The following is a 20,142-nucleotide window of genomic DNA, read 5'->3' as shown; positions in this document are numbered from 1 at the left end:
GCTGGGCAGTGAGCATCAAGGGACAGGAGGCAAGACAACCTCCACAGAATTGGGTTTGGAGGAAATTTGGAGGAAATTGGATGGATGGTTATATTTTAGTCACTTATAAAGAAGAGATTTATTTTTTTTTTCATATATATATATATATATATATATATATATATATAAGAGAACAGGGAAGACCTGCATGGGCTGAGCACCCTTAAAAAATTTTATGGCAACAGAAGGAAAGCCTCCATAGGCAAATGAGACAGAGAAAGGAAAAACTGTCAGAATGAGAAATGAGAGTTATCTTGGAGGAGTATGGAGGGTTATGTGATGTGCATGGTGCACATGTGAGGAAGAAGCTATGTGATGACTGTTGGATGCTACCATACTCATGGGTACCCCAAGAGGAGCTCGGTGTGAACATGTCCATCAAAGCTGGAGGGAGCTTGCAAGTCTGCTAAACTGCAAGGAAGGAGCAGCAGTAGAGGATGGTGGTCAAGCACAGCACATCAGCTGTGGATGTGTTGGGGGAGGACACATAATTTTCACTGTAGGTTAACTTCAAAACTTTATTTTAAATTTCTTTTTCTTGGTACACTTTTGGATGCTCCAGCAAAAGCAACTAAATATGTCTCATGAGCATTAAAGTGAAAGGGGGTGGATATTTGCCTCAGAGCTATCTAGTTATCTGTATCTAGAATATTTTTATATTGTATGGGATTAATAACAAAGATAGTATAAAAATTTTACATTAAATTTGGTAACCAAGTTTAAAATTAGAAGATGTTATTTTTTGCACATTTTTATTTAAATGTATTAATTTAATTTATCTTAAAAATAAGTATTTTACTTTTGTAACACTTGTGGCATTTGTTTTTTCAGCCACAACACTTTGCAAGTCTTTTTGAAAATTTATGTCTGGGACAAGCTTCTCAGATTAAGGACGGAGGTCTTTGGGGTATGATTATTTTAATGCTGGAGAGCTGTTCTGTGCCAGTCTCTGCTTGTTTCTCCAGTTTGATAAAAACCAAATTTAAGGAAAACCCAACCCAAATCCATACATGCAGGTGTTATGTATGTCCTATTTCTACTAGCTCTTCAACTAAGTTTTGAAAGCACTGTTTTAAACTCAGAATCAAAGTGCATTGTGTTTACTGGGAAGCAGGGATGATAACTAGCTCTATTGCCACTGAAGAGCATTCCCTGGTAGCTCAGAAAGCAACTTCCTAAAATTACTATATTAATTTGCCCATATATCTGGAAAATGAGATGCAGAAAGTTATTTATGATTATGATGATTTCATTAACAACAACTGGAGCTTTCTTCAGCCATGTGCAATGAAAGCAAAATGTATGGGGTTTATTTTATTAATTATATTTATGGAAATAAAAATATGGTATGAGAAAGTATGCAATGATAAAGGGAAATTGAAATTAAATACAGTGCAAGTATTATTAGTGGCACCTTTACTATATTGCATTGACTGACTAACTTGCATTGCTACACTAATGCTGCATTCAATAATCGTGTTCATCACAAGAAACCTGAGGTGTAATTAATGAAAGAAATTAATTTTTGCTAGAAATGAAATTATATTAGCACCTCACCAGAAAAGTCTCTTTTGTTCTCAGACATCTGCATTAACATCCTTAAAAACAGCTTGTTCAGCTTACAAGGCAGCATGCTCTTTCTACTGCTCTTCAATCCTTTAGTGAAAGGCACTGGGGAGCTGAATGTTGTTAGCCTGGACTAGGACCTGCTTTTAAGCTCTTCATGTAAGTAAGAATGGAATGCTCTGGGGTCAGGCAACACACTTAAATCAGCCTTTATCTCAAACTGGGCTATGTAAGAACAAACAAAAGAAGTATTTATTTACCAAGTATAAATACATGACAGTGTTTCTCAAACACTCAGAAATAAAAGGAAGTAACATATATCTATGTAGCATTTTAGCTTTCAAGGGCCATTTCACCCTTCAGAGGTCAGCTAGGAAGCTGAAAGATGCTTCACAGCTTTCATGTCTGACGTCTGTTTTGCAAACAACCTGACTTAGTCTGACTAAATTTGTGGAAGAAAATCCTGGATTTGCTGTTCCTACTTCACAAATACCATAATTCTCCTGATGAGGCTAAACAGAATTAAAGTTCACTCTGCAAGACATAGGAATTTTGGGCAAAGTTTCAACTTTGCTGCCACCAGAGAAGTGTCTGCTTAATCTAACCTGGAAAAGTTAATGTTTCTTGGGTATGATCCAGGGCTAACTTTATTTTTCCATAGAGCAAATGAAATATTATTTTCAAGGTAAGCTGAGCAAGAAGCTAAGTCATTCATTGTAGGGTAAAAGCATTTCCTATTTCCAAAATGAATGGTATTCCTTAACGTTATCCCTGCTATTTTCTAGAAATAGCATTTTCACAACATTGTTGCAAACAAAGCATGTTGATTACATCCCTAGATTTTCACAGTAAACAGCATTAGCCTAGTTTAGACTATGCCTATGTGAAAAAGAAAGGATCATATCATACAAGCAGGTAATATTTGTAAACATTGTGGTTAAGCAAAAATAGTTAACATAATTTGTTTAACTTAAAAGTATCAGCTTGGGTGAGAACCTTTTCTGCCTTCACCAACAATTGATCTCCACATTCGTCACAGTGTGTCTCAGTACTTGGCTACAGCCCTGAGTTTAGCAGCTTATGCATAAATATGTTCCACAGAAATGAGAAGTGGCAACCTATGCAAAACTCGCTTCTACTTTTCCATCTGCTTTTCTTCTATTTTGTGTCTCTTTCCCTTCCTTACAAGGGCCTAGCAGATTCTGCAGAACTTCAGGAAGAAAGCAATTTGCATACACAAGTGCAAACAGAATAACACCGGAGAGCAACAGAGCGGCAATTCGATTATCTCTCCTAGTTAAAAGCTGAGAAAATCTGTGATCCAAGGGGATTACTCAGAACATCTTAGGAGGCTGTAAAAACCTTACCCTGATAAAAGTCACTTTGAATATATCATGTAACCTTCTTGTGTGAAAAAGTGTTTCCCTCTCCCATTCTCCTGCTAAATTCTGTCAATTTCCTTATAGTATCTAAAGCCACTGGGATTTCTGCAGCTTCAAGAGACAATCTACAGAATCCCAAGGAATCTACATTAGCATCTCTGGGTTTTGGCTAGGTTTTGTGTTCCTTGTAGACTGCTCTGGGGATTGTATACACTTTATGCCAGTGTGTTGATGGATGTTTCATGAAGCTATATAAATATTTTCTTACTTTTGTATTATATTAAACATTACAGGTGGAGAATAGGTATTTCATGTCTCAGCTAGGGTGATTGTGACAGACCTTATCAGAAAGGCCAAGTTAAAATGACTCTTTACATTTTAAAATTCACTTCCACTTCCATTTAGGACACCAGAAAAATGCTGAGCATGCCACATCAACTTATTCTTTGTTTATATACTTTGCAACTGAGCCACTTTCTCTAAATATTCTGTTATAAAAACATATGGACATATTCAGAGAAGTACATGTCACACTACAGGACACAGCTTTGGTCTAGCTCATTTGCTATAGGGTGCCTGGTGTAGTAATTTTCAATTTTAAAAAGGCACTATGTTCTATTTCTGTAGGGCGACAAGAACAGGATTTTATAAAGAGCTATTCCCATGGGCAAGCCTGTGGGAAAAGTTGTATTAAAGTGCCTCCCACCATTGTATTGTCCAGCAGACAAAAAACAAACAAATACATGTCTTCCTTTCTTTTTAAAGAAACATGTATCATTGCAATTCTTTTTTTAATCTCCATGTATTATGAGTAATGTACATGAATAAAAACCATTGAAATCTAATTGCAGACAGTTGCAGGATCACCAAAAATGAGACTGGTCTCTCAGAAAAGAAATAATACAACTCTCTTCCAATCCATTGTGAAAAGGTCAACAATCTTAATACCATTGAAAATCTTTTTGAGTGGCCTTCTAGTACTTCTTTTGCTATCACTTTTCTTTAGTAAAGCACCGCTAATTCAAGATGACCACTTAATAGTGCATCATTCTAAGCTAATGACACATTATCTCATTCACTAGAAAATCATGCAAGTGAAGAAAGAGAAACAAACACTGAATTTTTTTCCACAAGCCACATTTTTTATAACTTTTTTTATTTATATTTTTACTTTCTTGTATAAAAATACCACAAGAACCTGTACAGCTACCAAACCTAGAAACACTTGTAGCTGCTTTTTGAGAAGGATTGCCTGCTTGAGGAGAATTTCCAAAAGGCATTAAAGCCACAGTCTATTTTGGGGAAGACAACAACAGAAAAAATATGGCTCAAAGAGAGGCAAGGCTGATCCCCAGCCTAAACAGCATTTCATTATTGTGGAGAAAGCACAGAACAGGATATTTAGAGAATTTCAGGCACCTGGGCACAGCATCACTCCTCCTTCATGCAAGAATTGACAAAGAAATCTAGTCAAGGAATATGATTTAGGGAACCAAGCTGTAAGCAATGCCAGGGCTTTCCTGAAAACCAGCAGGCTTGGGAACCCTTGGCTCACCCACAGTAACCTTCTGAGGTACTGAACCAGGATGCGGTATCATACCCTTTTGGAAAAAAATTCTCTTGGATAGCTTTTGTTCCCTTTCTAGGTAATAAAAGCTTATTTAATTGCAGCTAAATAAGACAGAACTAAACCTACCCAAAAATTATTCACTGAAAATAATTGTTCTATTTAAAAGGAAAACTATTTTTTGTATTTTCCTTGGGCAATCTCAGAAGACTAATCTTTATGAAAAGTTCCCTCAAGCAAAGAAAACAGCAGATAGCAGAAGCCTGTCGGCAAAGTTTGTTTTTGATATAAAAATATAATCCTAAAAACAGAAACATAAACAGGAACTGTGACAGATGATGCAGACTGTGTTCTGCAGTGCCAGGTTTGGGTAGGTGAGCGACAGGTTCACAGATCCTCTTTGGAATTTGAAAAAGACAAGTGTGCCTCCAGCTCCGAGCAAGCAGACAGCTATTTAGGAAGACAAGCTGCCAGTGACTTCACTCTGCCTTTTCCTCAGCACTTCTTTAGCACATAATAAACTTGATAATTCTTTCCTAAATTCTTGTTTGGAACAAACTTGTCAGTTCTCACTCTGTCTTGGAGCTCAGGAAGTGCTTTGATCCAGTCATGATTTCTCAAAATTTCTCTGGACAAGGTCTGAGTCTCTCTGTTCTGTCCTGCCTTGAGCACTGCCTCAGCTAACTCTCCACACCTTTACTCCATACTTTAGTGTATGGCATGTGTACCATGACCATCCCACCATCCTGTTGGGCTCTTCAGCAATCTCAGTTTGGTGCTTTCAACAGCAACATCACAACAAAATAATACAGCTTTCAGCAGGATACTGCCTCGGCATGCATGCTCACCATGTATGCATGCATACAGCTTGTGTGCTTCAAAGACCATCACCATCTGCAGTCAGAATGTGGCCCTAGCTCAGCAACCTGGCCTGGTCTTTGGGGAATGCTCCCAGGGGACCCTGTCACTGGCAGCACAGATGAAGCTATGGCCCAGTAATCTGTGCTTTCAGTGCAAACTTAAAACTGCTTAAAAATCTGGGTGCTGTTCCACGGGCAGCTTCAGAGATCCAGTTGATATATGTTAGGGCTAAATGAAGGCATGAGAGAGATAATTTTATTCAGTGAAAAACATCATGTAAGCTAAGGTGAATAAATGCATTCAATACTTCCTTCCCAGGCATTAATGAAATGGATTTGGGCCAGCCTGTTCTCTCTATTTTTCTCTCATTTTCAGTACCACTGATGTGACATTTAATTGTATAAAACTTCTAGGGATATCCACTTTTTAGATTTAGCTCAATGTGTATGTGAATAGTTGATGCGAGTTCTGAGTTTTCATAAGATTATGAGGGAATTATTTCCATCTGGCATCCTCAAAATAATAGCAACATACTTTAACAGGAAGTACATTTTTCTTTTGAAATGCAGAATTACTCAAGCAAGGACTGAAATGCTGCATACTTCATAGCCTGTGTTCATATCACACGGCACTTCTGCATATTTCAATGCTATTTCATGTAGTGAAAGATGATGTCAGTTTTGATTAGTGTGATATGGTGATTTTTTTAGTATTCAGGTGAGACCCTGCAAAATATACTCCTGATGAAAATGATCTGATCCAGCTTGTTAGCAGGCAATGCCTGAATAAAAAGAAAATGCTGCTTCTATTTGAGGTCGAGTTATTTTTAGTTTGCCTTCCCTCAAATCTAAGTTTATGCAGCTTCATTCACGCAAGAGTTTTTATAGATTTTTCTGAGGGGGGATGGGAAAGGGAGGGTGGGAACAGTGTAGTAGTAACTCCCTAGTTATTTTCAGGCATTCTGACTAGGATATTTATACTCTTTATCTGTAGAGATTCCTCCAGCTTAGCGCATTATGGATTCAGATAACCATTTTGTTCATTTAAAAATGGTCCGATTATGAAAACTGGCAAAATTGCAGTTTTATAAATAAAAATACTTTTATTGTGTTGACATACCCAATCCTTGAGTTGAGCAAGGGAGAAAGGAGTTAACAAGCTAAACATATCTTAGTGGCTACTGTTGGCTGTTCCTCACAGTATTTCAGAAATATTCCATATGGAATGAAGCAGATTTGATAAGGTTCCTCAAGAGGGAATCAAAAAATAAGAGGATGAAAAAAGACAGAGAATCTTCTGTCATAATTAGAAGCATTTGGTCCCTCAGTTTTGACAAGTTTGCCAAGAGAAAAAGTAAGTTTCCTAGGAAGGGATGGTAAAGAGGAAAGAGAAATGACAGAAATTCTCAGTCTGAGATACTAAAATCAGAAAAATAAAAATATGAAGTCAGTCTTTGACACTAAGATTTTTGAAGAATAAATACTATTCTATGTGTTTGAGGTCTTTTTGCCTTTGTCAAGTTTTTAGTTTTTTTTTTAATTCATTGTGTAGTATTTCTCCAATGGAATTACATACATCCACATTTATGTGTGGAGCTTGTAAATAGAGAAGTAATTCCATATGTAAATACTCCCCTGCAGACAATTGTCATTATTACATTAATGCCATATCTTAATTAAATTTGAATTCTATTGTAAAAGAGTTTGGTTTGATTTTGAACAGAAGACTATGTGTCACGGTGTCAGTTAATGGCTCTTTCACCTGGCCTGTCATGGTTCTTTATGTTTTTCCTCACTGACCTGCTTCTGTCACATACCTCTTGCAATCCATAGAAAATATTGCAGAATCCTACACTCAAGCTTTATATTTGCATCCCCCTAGGCTGAAGCTGCATGCCTGCAAGCACCTGACTTGATCTTGTACCCTGCCAGAGCAGATGGAAGTCAGGTCCTGCCTCACCAAGTCCTCCTCCTCATTCCCAGCCCTTGTGCTTGGTCCTCCTCACATCCTTCCACTTACTGACCCAGCTGCTCCTTTGTGAGAGGAGGCAAAGCTTCCTAGGAGCTAGGAAGCGTTAAGCAGAAATACATAATAGAGACATGGTGCATTGAACAGTTTGGTGGGGATGAGCAAAGGAGGAGAGGGCAAGGGGAGATTTTGGCACACGCAGGATGTGTGTGATCAAAGGCAGCAGGAGAACAGAATGAGGGTTTGCACACACCTCCACTGAGGACAGGACAGAGGATGGTCATGGAGGGCCAGGCAGAAGCTCTCTGAGACTTTTCTGGTATTGTTTGTGGAAGGAGCAATGCTGGGGGCTTGGGGCAAACTGTGATGCTGCCAGGGGGCCCCAGGGGCTGAGAGATGTGCTGGCTGCCTTTTACCCTTACTGTGCAAAGCTTTCATTTGCTCCCAGCTTCCACTGAGATAAAGGAAAGCCTGAACACTGTCTATGGATATACCTTTCTGTTTGAAGTCTGCTAACTGCTAAGCTGCCCTGAAATGTACTTTTGATCCTGTAAGCTTAGTGAAGGCAGAAGATAGGGCAGGATTATAGAAAGGCCTTGATTTTCTCTTGATACTTGGGTGCCACCTCACTAAGTAGATTGCCATTTTGTAGATTCCCTGGTCTACAACCTATGTCACCCATAAGTGTACTGCTGTTTTGGAATTTGCCCTGCCTCAGTGCTTTTCTGACTTCTAAAAATAGATGATCATAATGTATTTTTTATTTCCATCAAAAATCAAATTTTTGCCTGAAAAGTTTCAAATTTTAAGTGAAAAGTTATTTACATGGTTATAAATACATTAAAATATGAATAGAGGGAGCAGCTCCAAATATCTAACCTGAGCTTTATGTCAGGGTCCGCTTTTCAGAAGTTGTAGAGAAGAAAGCTACCTACAGTCTTTGATGGTTGTTTTTGATGCTTAGTAGTTAATAGAAGTTCTGAGTACCTAAAGAATGGGTCTTGTGGTCAAGTTTGGCAGTTAATTCTGGCAAACACCTTTTAACCCAGATATTGTAATTTCTGGTGTATCTACAGATAAACCATATCTATAAATGTATTCCTATTTCTCTTCAGTACAATATAAAATAGGTTAATTACATCTTTTGTGAAATAATATTACACCTGAAAATTTTGTTGACATTTTGATACTAAGAGGTTAATTTTTTTAAAATATATTGATATTATTAAAGGCCAAAATAGAATTCTGCTACCTTTTTTTTTTAATTAAGCTGAAAAGTTTATTATATGAAACTCTTATGTTTTAGTAAAATTTTTATTCACAATATAATCACAGTGTTTTGCTAGCATAACTAGAGAAATAAAATTACAACAAGTCAAAACTACCAAGAAGACACTTCTCTTGCTCAAAAATATTCAGGTATGACACATGAGTAAGATTTTTGTTGAAAAAGCTTTGGGTTTTTTCCCTTATTAGTGTTGTGTTTCAAGTCCATCTGCTTTGTCCTCTCAGAAACCCACAGTTGGTGTTGATACTGCAAATCCTACACTGGATGCTAGATTTGGAAAAAACTCATGATGAAGTGCTTGAACAGTAACTCTTTTCATTTGCATCTTATTTTATTCTGGGCTTGTTGTGCAGACATGATGGAATACCACACTAAATGGAGACTTATGAAAATCCTCATTGAATGTTAGTATCTAACATCTCAGTACTCTGGCATTTCCTTCCAAATTAGTTGTTGTTTTAATATTCAAAAGAGATTAATTGTTCTTTTGTTGAGCCTGATGACGTGTGGCTGGGAAAGTCACTCTCTGTATCAGTTGTTCCTTTTGGTTCAAGAACTTGACTCAAATTACAGCTGTTTGCCCCCTTCTGCAAAACAAGATGTTGTAAATAAATATAGAAATACAATTCTGAATCTTAGTAAGATAGTAAAATTGATCAGGATATATACTTTGGTAAGAGCTCTTCCGTGATGGTCTTAGCATGCTTTTAATTAAAAAAAACTTTATATAAAGACTCCATGGTAAATCCATTGTTTTCCAAAGAAGAGGCAGAACATTCACTTGTATATGAAATACATGGAATTGATGGTATAGAAAAGATAATTTTCTAGTGATTATTCTAGGAAAAATTCACATCTCATATGCTACTTATTTTTTCCTTTTCACTGGGGATCACTCAGCCCAGGTAATTTTTGTTTGCTATGGGAAATTAATAAATAATTTCACTTAGTTCTTCCTTTTTCTTCCACCTATCACCTATCATAGTATTTGTTTACAATTGTCATGTGGGTTTGTGGTTTGTAGTTTTAGTTAGGCTTTTTTTTCACTGTCCAGTACTAATAAGGAGTGGATACTTGAGTTTCACAGAGATGAAACTTATTGAAAGCATAGCGTATGAGTAGATTTGAAGTGAGACAGAATATAGATTTTTGCTGTAAGTATACAGAATTAGACTTTTCTATGCTTTTTACACTTTCATGGGCCAGAAAGGAATGCTTTCTCCTTGGGAAAATAGAGGCAGTGACTGTAAAAAACTACAGTGTCCAGGCTCAGGTTTCTGATTCATTCACTCATCATACACACAGCACAACACTTTACCACAATGCAATGTAAACTCACTCTTTTAAAATGCTGAAAGCTCTTTCTCTTCTTAGTCTCCCTAGTTAATGCACGAAATTATTTTATATCTTGGTGCCTATGCAAAAACAAAAAAAAAACAATCCTCACAGAAATTTTATTTGAGTGCAAAGCAGATTGTGTGTTGGGTCTAACAGTTCTTCGTCTGAAGGGTGAAGTGAATTTATGCAGTGCTTTGTATTCCAACAAATTTCCTATTAAACAGAAGGAATGTAATCACTGAGAGTACTTCATTACACTCTGCCTTTAATGAAGGGGACAGGGACTCACAGTATGAGGCAGAGAGGAACAGATCCTAAAAATCCACTCAGTGTGGGTATTGTACCCTTCTAAAAGTATGCTAAATATTGGCAAGCTTTGAACCAGGTACCCTCCATGCAGCCCTTCCAACCTACATTCTCATCCTGCACTTTTGTTCAGATACTATGATTTAAGCACAGACAAATAAATATGTACCTGTTAATTCTTCCATTTTGGGGACTGAAGTGTCCCTTTTATAGGTCTGTTACTGGCTTTGGGATTTTTTATGTGTGATAACACATGCCTGAGAAAAGATATCCACTTGCTTCCCTGCTAATCTTTGAGCTTTCTTAATGTGCTGTAGGAAAAAAATCGAGAGCAAAACAATTCACGTCCCCAAGCACTCTCAGTATTCCTGCTAACAATGGCGAACTTGTCCTTTCACCCTCCCCTAAAACCCTCTACATGGTACAGTTAGCCCTGCCTTTGCTTGCCTTTGGTTGAGACCAGCCTGCTGTGTCCAGGCATTGGAAGCTGGCACATGCACAAGAATGTTTCATGGGGCTGTGCATGTTCAGATGAAATATGTACACTCCAGTGTGTTCTGCTGTGCTCGTGTATCTGTCCTGCCCAGTCAGGGGGACATGAGCAGCTTCCCAAATAATCTGTTCTGCAACAGCAGAAAGTCCATTTGGAGAGCTGTGTTACTGGAAATGCAGTGAAAAATAGGGAAGTCAGAAAGGCATGTTCTGAATCAGACTACAATACTAAGCAACAGTCTCATTAATGGTGCTTACTGCCAAATGCTGTTTCATTTGCGTTCAGAACTGTCTGCATTAATGACTACTTCCACTAGCTAGTTATTTACATAAAGTATTGTTCTCATGTCACAGCTAGCAGCTATATAGCTGCTCCTTGCTAGGTGAGATGAAAAAGCAACAGATAGACCAAGATGCAAATGAATTCAGAGAGAGCTGGGTTTCATGTGTTGTTAGGAAAGATGAAACATTCCTCCCACAGTGTCCCCACCATGCACAAAGTGAAATACATCACCACTGGGAACGCCCTTACAAGAGACCCTCACCAATAGATGAAGGGGATAGAGCAAAGGTAGTTTGTGTTTCCTTCGATTTCATCATTTAATGCATTTACTTGTTTCTCAACCTTTCCTGGCAAAAATGGGTGAATTTATGGTTACAAAAAAAAAAAAAAAAAAGAAAAGAAAAAGAAAAAAGGAGAATATCAAGATTCTTGAGGAGAAGTCATAGGAAAGAAGAAATTGCAGACCTGCTCAGTGTCTCAGTGTCTGTGCTAGCTAGCAGTTTTCCATGGTCTCTGGAGTACAAGCATGGTGTTGAGCCATCATGAGCAGCAGTCATACAATTAAAGAAGTCACCAGGCTGTCTGCCAAGTCTGCTGTTGCCACACTGCTCCCACCCAAGTTTTGAATGAGCTTCAGGTTCCTGGTGGTGGATAAGCAAATGCAAATCAGTCTGAAACTTTAAATTCCTCCCCTGAACTTAAATTTCTTCCCAGAGAAAAGGAGACCATTCAAATACATTCATATCATACAAATTATTACAAATACAGTTTGGTGTGATTTTAATTGTGCTCAAAAGGAGCTTCTTTTGTGCTTTTGACATGTGACACAGAATTGGCTATAGATTGAGAGGTTTTATCTGAAAAACAAACCTTATCATACGAAAGTCCACTGTTAATGAAAGTCAGTTGCAGACAATTCTAATATACTTTGAATAAATTAGAACTCCAAAGGATGCTATATTGATATTGCAACTTGGTAGTGACTCTTCATCTCAGCAAGAGAAAAACTGAATGTAAAGCCCATACCCAAAACCATTGGTTTTACTGCAGTTTGCTGCTGAAACGTCAGAGCCAGCTGATCTCATTCCAGTGTGACCCAGAGAGCTCTTCATTGTTTTGATTAATCTGCCCAAAAATATAAAAGCTCATGACTTAGGATGGCTGTAAAGATTGGAGTCTAAAAGTTCAGAGCATTTTGACTTAATTGAACAGGTATTTGGAGACTATATAATTAGTATGTAACTTATCTAATGTGCACTTACTGAAGGCAGTGAAATAAAATATATCAATATTTTGAAAAATTCCTGTAATAATCAAATGCATTAATATATTGAGTGAATAATTAGTTCCCAGAATAATGCATGTTTTCTGGCTTTGTACAACCCATTGATCTAAAGTATTTTGATACTTTTCCACTTTTGGCATTTTTATTGCACCAGAAATGTGGTTGCAACAGTGACTTACCTGTAAAATTAATTCCTATCAAAGCACATTTTAAATTAAAGCAAAAAAACCTTATTAACCCAACTTAATAGATTTGAAATGTATAGAAGACTTCCGAAAATAGAAAGGTAATAGTTTGTTCTCCATGCTTTAGGAAAGCAAGTAATGCAGCAAAGGAGCAATAAGTCAGACACTAAAGACATTAATTTAAAATAAAGACTGCTGTTACTTGAATAGACTCAGACAGATGATGAACTCTTTAACACTGGCAAGTAAAAATTACTTACTTCAGAACTGATGAAGATAACACTGACTGTACTGGATAGAGGATGGATGGGTTATTCTTCTAGCCTGTTTTCCTGAAATACTAAAGTAAGAAACTGAGCAATTTTAAAGTTTTGCAACATAGCAAGAACTTTTGATAGAACATTTCATTTTATATTTCTAGACATGTGGGAGAGGAGAACTTAGAGAGAGTTATAAGCAGGGGGAAGAAAAGAAGGTGGAATGTCAAAACCTGAAATATCTGTCTTTTATTCCTTTGAGGCTTATTAATATTTGTATCTTTGTTATGCTACCTACTTAATATAATGAGATTTATCTAGACCCACCTTATCATGCCAAACCTGAGTTAGATCCACCTAATATTAAATACGTCTTCCAAAAAATTGTTTGATTTTTTTAAACTGAAAATTCTTTAATATTTTTGAACACTTCCACTTGAAGAAATGTTCTAGCTTTTCATTCCTAGAGGTAGGCAGATAAGGTCAAAGATTTGAAGACACACGCAATCAAAAGTGGGTTAAATTTAAGAGAAAAAGATTTAAAACTATTGTGAAGAAGGAGGGGGAAAAAAGGAAAAAAGAAAAGTATGTTAGTCTTTGGAATAAATGCAGATACTATGTTTGGCTGAACTGTAAATGTAAAATTTTTGTACACAGTAATCAGTTTCAGACATGGTAAAGTAAATATTCCCAGTAGATGGATAAAATGTAACTGATGTTATTTTCTAGGGCAAAAACTGAGTCTTTGTCCTCAAGGTTACTGCAGGAAGAAAAATCTGCACATCAGTGCTTGCAGCAAACAACCCAAGTGACTCAAAAGCTTTTCTTGAACCCAGAGTTGTAATGTTTTAGGAAAAAAAACCACACTTTAAAATTCATTTCAATTACATATCCCTTTCCAGCTGCAAGAGCCAGTAGGTTTGGTTATTTTTGCCCCACTGGTGCTCTGAAGTCCTGTCTGTCATTGAGAAACTGGAATGAGTAAAGCGTGCCTCAAATAATGGGAAACTAAGCAAGAAGGGAAAGTTTAATCTTCTTGATAATTGTAAATCTAGTTCCTAGGGAATAACTTCAAAACTGGAGCTTGTCCTTTGATGTTTCTGAAGATCCTGTAGTATGACCAAGTATCAGCTTTTGTGTTGCTACACTCAGTTTGTTCTCAGGATGGCTGATTTGCCAGCCTACTCTGTCAGCATGTTTGTGTGTTTATTTTTAGTAGCAGACTGCAGACAGACAATTGCTATTGGCTGCAGTGTGATTTCTTCACAATTTCAGGTGTCCATTATCAGTCCTTTGCTGGATGTTGCCTCTCCCTCCAGAACCAGCAGAATGTATGATGAGGTCTGTCCCCAACCCTTGTAGTGCTCTATTGCCTACCTCAGCCTCATTCATTAAGTAGCAGCAGTTTTTAAAGTGTTTCAAGTTTTCCTGGTTGGTTTGGTACTGAAACAGTGAGAAAGGCTTACCTGAGCTGTTCTGCCAGCTTTGCACCGAAAGCAGTAACCTCAGGCAGAGGAGCTGTGATAAACGGTGGGAAACTGTAACACATACAACCACTAGAGACTTCTCTGCAGGTAAGTTTTCCCTAGAACTGTAGCTTTGGTTGATTTCCAAAGTGCTAAGATCCAAAACATGTTGAAACAGAAAGAATCTTGTAATGAGACTGGGAACAGTTGCAGTGGAGTTCCATTCACAAATGTGTTTGGTGGCTGTGAAGGCAAATTGCTGACCTTACTGATGGAGCAGAGAAGTATTTAAGGTCATAAAAACAGTTGTCAACAGCAGAGATATCTTGCAGTCTTCAAAGAAAAAACCACTTGAGTTCTTTTGCTACTTCCTCCTCAAACAGATTTTTATTTCCACAAAAAGTAACACCTTATCAAGTAGATGGCATGTTCTGATATTTCAAACACTTTATTTAATTGCCAGAATCAAGTGATGCTTACCTCTATGTCCTGCAGTTGAACTTTGCCCTTACTAGAGCACTGTTATCACTTTATAGAACCTCACAGAAAAGTTTGAAGTGGAAATTATATTTTTTTTTACATAATGACACTTAATACTTTTCCGCATAGTAAAATTGCTTTCTTATCACTTTCAATTCAGATTAAATGGTTATTTGCAATGTAAAATGTCAATTACAAGTTGGCAGATTGAATTCAGGAAACCCTGTGTGAAATTCCATGGTTTACGTGCAAGAGTTTCATATAACTAACTGGTAAATATGAATTAATAATTTGCTATGATCCCCTCTTCTTTTATGCTTATTCTGCTCTCCAAAGAAGTCACAGAATTCCAGAACCTGGAAGTAATTTTGTCTAAATAGTAAATGATATGCACTCCTCCAAAACCTGATCTCTTGAATGCATAGCTGCTGTATATGACTTATTTATTGGATGTTGGTTTTTTGAGTTTTTGTGTTGCTTTCTATCTCTATTTGCACAGCTAGGCAGACTGCTGAATTTAAAACACCACCATTTCTGTAAAGGCTACTCAATTTTTTTGCTGATGTACAGTTTCTCAGTTATTACATTTTCCTAATTTTAAAAATGTAGAAAAGTCAAAGTTTCCAGTTTATTTTTAAGACACTGTCATGATATTTAGATATGATATTTAGAAAACCATCAGGGAATTTGACAATAATCTTGGACTTCATTCAGTCATACTGACTTCCTGCATTGTTGCTTATCTTTACGTTTTCTTTAGAAATGGTGCTTTTATTTTGCTGCTTTCATTTTTAATGTTGGAAATGAGGGACCTGTTCCCCATCCTGCCCCAGTCCCATCATTGCATACGAGGAAGAATATATCCCTCCTATTGCTCAATAGCTAAATCCCTAAAGCATGTCTGTGAAGGAGGGAAAATTAAAAGCTTTCTCAACCCCCTGCTCACCAAGCTGGGTGCATGGCCATGCTTCTCTCTCCCTTTGAATCTAGCTTGCTGTGCAAAATATAGTGTAGTACTCCTGAGACCAGGGCAGATGGAAGCCAAAGACTAGCACTGCACGGCTTCCCACAGCTTGTGGGGCAGCCCTGATGTTGAGGTGTGAAGAAGCAATGGACAGTGTCTGCCTCCAAGGACACATGCCTTTGTGTCTGACTGGTCAGAACATGCAAGCCCTGCCTGGATGGCCATAAGAAGGTGTAGAAGGTGCTGGAATGGGTGCATTGCATGTCTTTGGTCTGGAAACACGTGCCTCAGACAACACAGCAAGGTTTGGTAATGGACACGGAGTTTTGGGTGGGAAGAGCACAGAGCTCGAGTTGACCCATGGTTGGATAGGCAAGGGCCACAGGCGGTGATGGGGATTCAGCAAGCTGAAACCCAAAATGGATGCAATCAGTCTGAGTAAGATCAACAAGGGGGTCACCAGAAGGAACGGTTAGACTTCAGTCAGTCTGTTCAGGAAGTTCTATCAGCAGGAACGATATGAGAGAGGGCTGCACAAAGAAACATATGACTAAATTGACTAGTTTTTGCTATCTTAAATCTGATGGGCAAATATTTTTAGAGGAAAACAGGGTAAACATATTTATTCAGCATAAACAGTTTGTTCCTCTGAGGAAAATTGTGGGAATTTTTGTGCTCTCAGCTGGCACGCATACTGCTGTGCGGTGCAGTTTGCAGTCAGACTAGCAGTACCCCGGTTATAGCTGACCCCAGAAGTCTCATCTTTTGCTAAACATTTTGAAGTGTTCTCTTCCTAAATACTAACCCAATTGTTTACTGTCTACATAAAAACTGCTAATGGTAGGGCTGCTAACTACTACCAGGATACACGATGCTTTAATTGTAGAGTATGACTCAACAGGAGAGCACTGGGAGTCTGGGTGGGGGCTGAAGGAGGGACCGGATAATGACAGGACACAAAGGTGTGTATATGCAAGACAGAAAACCTGGGGCTTTGCCCAGTTTCCAGTTATAGTCCAGGGTGAAATACAGAAGATCAGTTATGCAACCCGGAGCCATATTTTTGGCCCTAAATGAAATAATGTTGGTGGCCTATATGGGAATATAAATGGATTCATTCCCTGAACCCCCAGGGAGCACGGTAGGTGTGTGTGGTTCTGGCACAGGCAGCCATGGAGCAGGAAGGGAGATGGTACTGAGCTGCCAAAGGCTGGGGAGCACAGCACAGCGTGGGATGCCCAGCAAACCTTTTGATCAGTACATGGAACTTGGCAATCCCGAGGCTTGCTCTTGCCAAGGGTTGGATTTGTGAAGAGATTCTGTGACATGCAGCCATTCCTTCAGGGTATATGATTGAAGTTCATGGCAGTTATCTGATTTGCTAAAAAAATTTGCTACATTCAAGGACTGCCTTCTCCTCCACCCCCACCAGCACCCCTCATCCCACACACATGCACACTACATTACAGGTACATTAAGATGCCCACTTAAACTTTGCTATGTAGTGCTGTTTCTATTTGAAATGCAGTGATTACACAATTATAGTGTTTAATAGCATTCTTCTTTCCCACAACTCTTCGTTTGATCCAAAGGTTAGAGCATTTAAAATATCATCAACAAAACACAGTGCTTACTGACTGAGGCAACTGGATTCCTGTGGAACAATATGAAACAAGACTGAACAACAAACTGCCAAGTGGTACCCCTATGTCAATGAGATACTTTCTTCTCAACTTCTGGCAAAGGAGTAATTGCCTCTAAGAATTCATTGCTTTATTCTCAGGGATGATATTTAAAAGATTTAGATGCTATGCCTCTGCATTCACTGATGCTATTAATTGGTTTTGAGACACATCCCCATTTTGTCATTTCTAAAGGTGAAGGCTGTTCTGTGTTTTGTTAATGATGACAGCAGTGCTGAGAAAAAGGAAGGTCTAAAATATTTGACTTTAAGAACATGACAGATTAAATAACCTGAGGGGTCCTAATAATCATCATTCACAATGTAGGAGATGACAAGGGGAAATTTCTAAGATGACATTTTGTCACTTGTGGTAGTCACTTAAAATGACAAAAGCTATACATTCTGCTCTGCAGTTTCTTTACTCTAATTGGGCCAATTTTGCTATCATGCTATTATCCAGCAGAGCAGAACTGGTGACAAACAAAGAGGCTTTTGTGATCTCAGCTGAATATTTTTCCATGAGCACAAGAAAATATCTTGCCAAAAGAGAATGAAAGTTGTCCCCACATTTTGTGACTGGCCAGAAACCTAAGGCTCATGTCTGTCTGGAGAAAGTATCATCTGTATTTTTAGTTCCTGCTTGCTTATGGAGGGATTTTGCAGAAGTGGCTACAAGTCAGAGGAACTACAATTGCATTTGGGATTTTTCCCAAGTGAAATAGTGAATTAGGTGAAATAACTTACCTTGGGATATGGCGTGGGAAAAAGAGGGCTAAACTTCCCTTCCACACTCTCTGCAATTTTGGCAGCCTGCTTTAATTCAGCCATATTTTCCACTATGCACCAGCACATAATAATTCCCTTTAAGTATGTGATGACACAAAACTTGATTGTGTTAGCACATGCTTCTTTGTAGCTATTGGGAAACTTCTAAAAGTGTTTGAACTTTGGGAGAAAATTTATCATCAAGAGCTATGTGAAGAGTAGTAAGGAAGTGGTTCTATAAGCTGTTAATGTAGTGTGAAGTCCTGAAACAACCCTTCTTGTTAAGATGTAACTATATCTATTATCATTCAGAAATTTTGGGCCAAAATATATGTAGTAACACATATTTGTTAGCATGGAATAAAATTATACTGGTGTGTAACATGGAGTGTATGTGGAGTGGGCATATATCCAGCTCATCTAAAATACAGTCATTTCATGGAAGTGTTAAGCTGTTAAAATGTATTGCTACTAAGAAGAAACAGTTGTTTATAATAATAATAAGCATTGTTTTTCTGCATGACAGAAGTAGGAAAATGTCATTATTTACGCTGTCCATGATTTGAACAAAGATAGTCTTTGTTTCTGTCTACTGAACGAGATATTTATATTCATTGTTTTTGAGAAACTAAAATTGGAAAACTGAAGGTAAATATTGCTCTCAATCCTTTAGCACATTTAAGTCTGTGGGGTTCAGATTAAGCAGTGGTGGTGGTGTTGTGCAGTTAGTCAGCACTATGTAAAGTGCCAAATATTGTAAAACAGACTATCAAAAATATTATGGTGGTGTCACTTTGGCTGAAGAGCTGCACATTTTCCCAGACTTTCCCTCTTGCCCTTTACTCCATCTGCATGTGCTACATACAATTCATAGAATTTTACATTAGCTTGGGTTGGAGAAGCCTTTTAAAGACAATCTAGAACAGCCCCCCGGAAATAAGCAGGGACATCTTCAGCTCAATCAGTTTGCTCTGAGCTCTATTCAACCTGACCTTCAATGTTTCCAGGGAACCTCTCCGGACAACCTGTTCCAGTATTTCACCTTTCTGACTGTAGAAAATTCCTTCTCTGTATCTAGCCTGAATCTATTCTCTTTTGCTTCAAAACCATTGCCCTTTGTCCTATTGTAACAGTTCCTCCTAAAAATTCACCATCTTTCTTGTAAGCCCCCTCTAAGTACTAGAAGGCTGCCATAAGCTCTCCCCAGAGCTTTCTCCTCTCCAAGCTAAATAGCCCCAACTGTCTCACCCTTTCTTCATGGGAACATATTTCAACCCCCTAACCATTTTTGTGTTCCTCTTCTGGATCCTCTTCAGCAGGTCCATGCCTCTTCTCTGCTGGGGCCCCAGAGCTGGATGCAATACTTCAGATGGAGTCTCACCAGAGTGGAGCAGAGCAGAGGGCCGGAGTTGCCTCCCTCAACCTGCAGCATGCCATACTGCCTGTTTATGCAGCTTGAGATACATTTGGGACTAGTCAGCTTGGTGTTGTCTGTAAACATGGTAAGGCAGTGCTTGATCCCTTTCTCTGTGACACTGATGAAGATAGCAAGCACTACTCTTCCCAATACAGACCTTTGAAGGACACCTCTCACCACCAATCTCCATCTGGACATTGAACCAGATTGAGTTACCAGCTCCTGACTTCAGCAAGTTGTTTTGTTAGCTAAGAGTGCTTGCATCTCATTTCTTGGTATCCTACTGTTACTTCTGCCTTCCTGAATTTCAAGGTCAAACTGGAGTTTTGTTGCATTAATGAAGCTTCCTCATGAAGTATCCTTGTTTCCAACCCAGCAGCTGCATGGTACTCACGTAGCCTTAGATGAATTGAGTGCCATCCTACTGCTGACCCACCTGAGCCTCCAGTGCTGCTCCTCAGGGCATGACTCCTGCTACACCATCAGGGAGGGCTGCTCCATCAACTCCATCAAGCCATCAACTCTGTGCTTCTGGCTGTGTTCAGATCA

This window comes from Poecile atricapillus, chromosome Z (genome assembly GCF_030490865.1).
Source record: "Poecile atricapillus isolate bPoeAtr1 chromosome Z, bPoeAtr1.hap1, whole genome shotgun sequence".
Lineage (NCBI taxonomy): Eukaryota > Metazoa > Chordata > Aves > Passeriformes > Paridae > Poecile > Poecile atricapillus.
Note: the sequence above shows the minus strand (reverse complement) of the source record.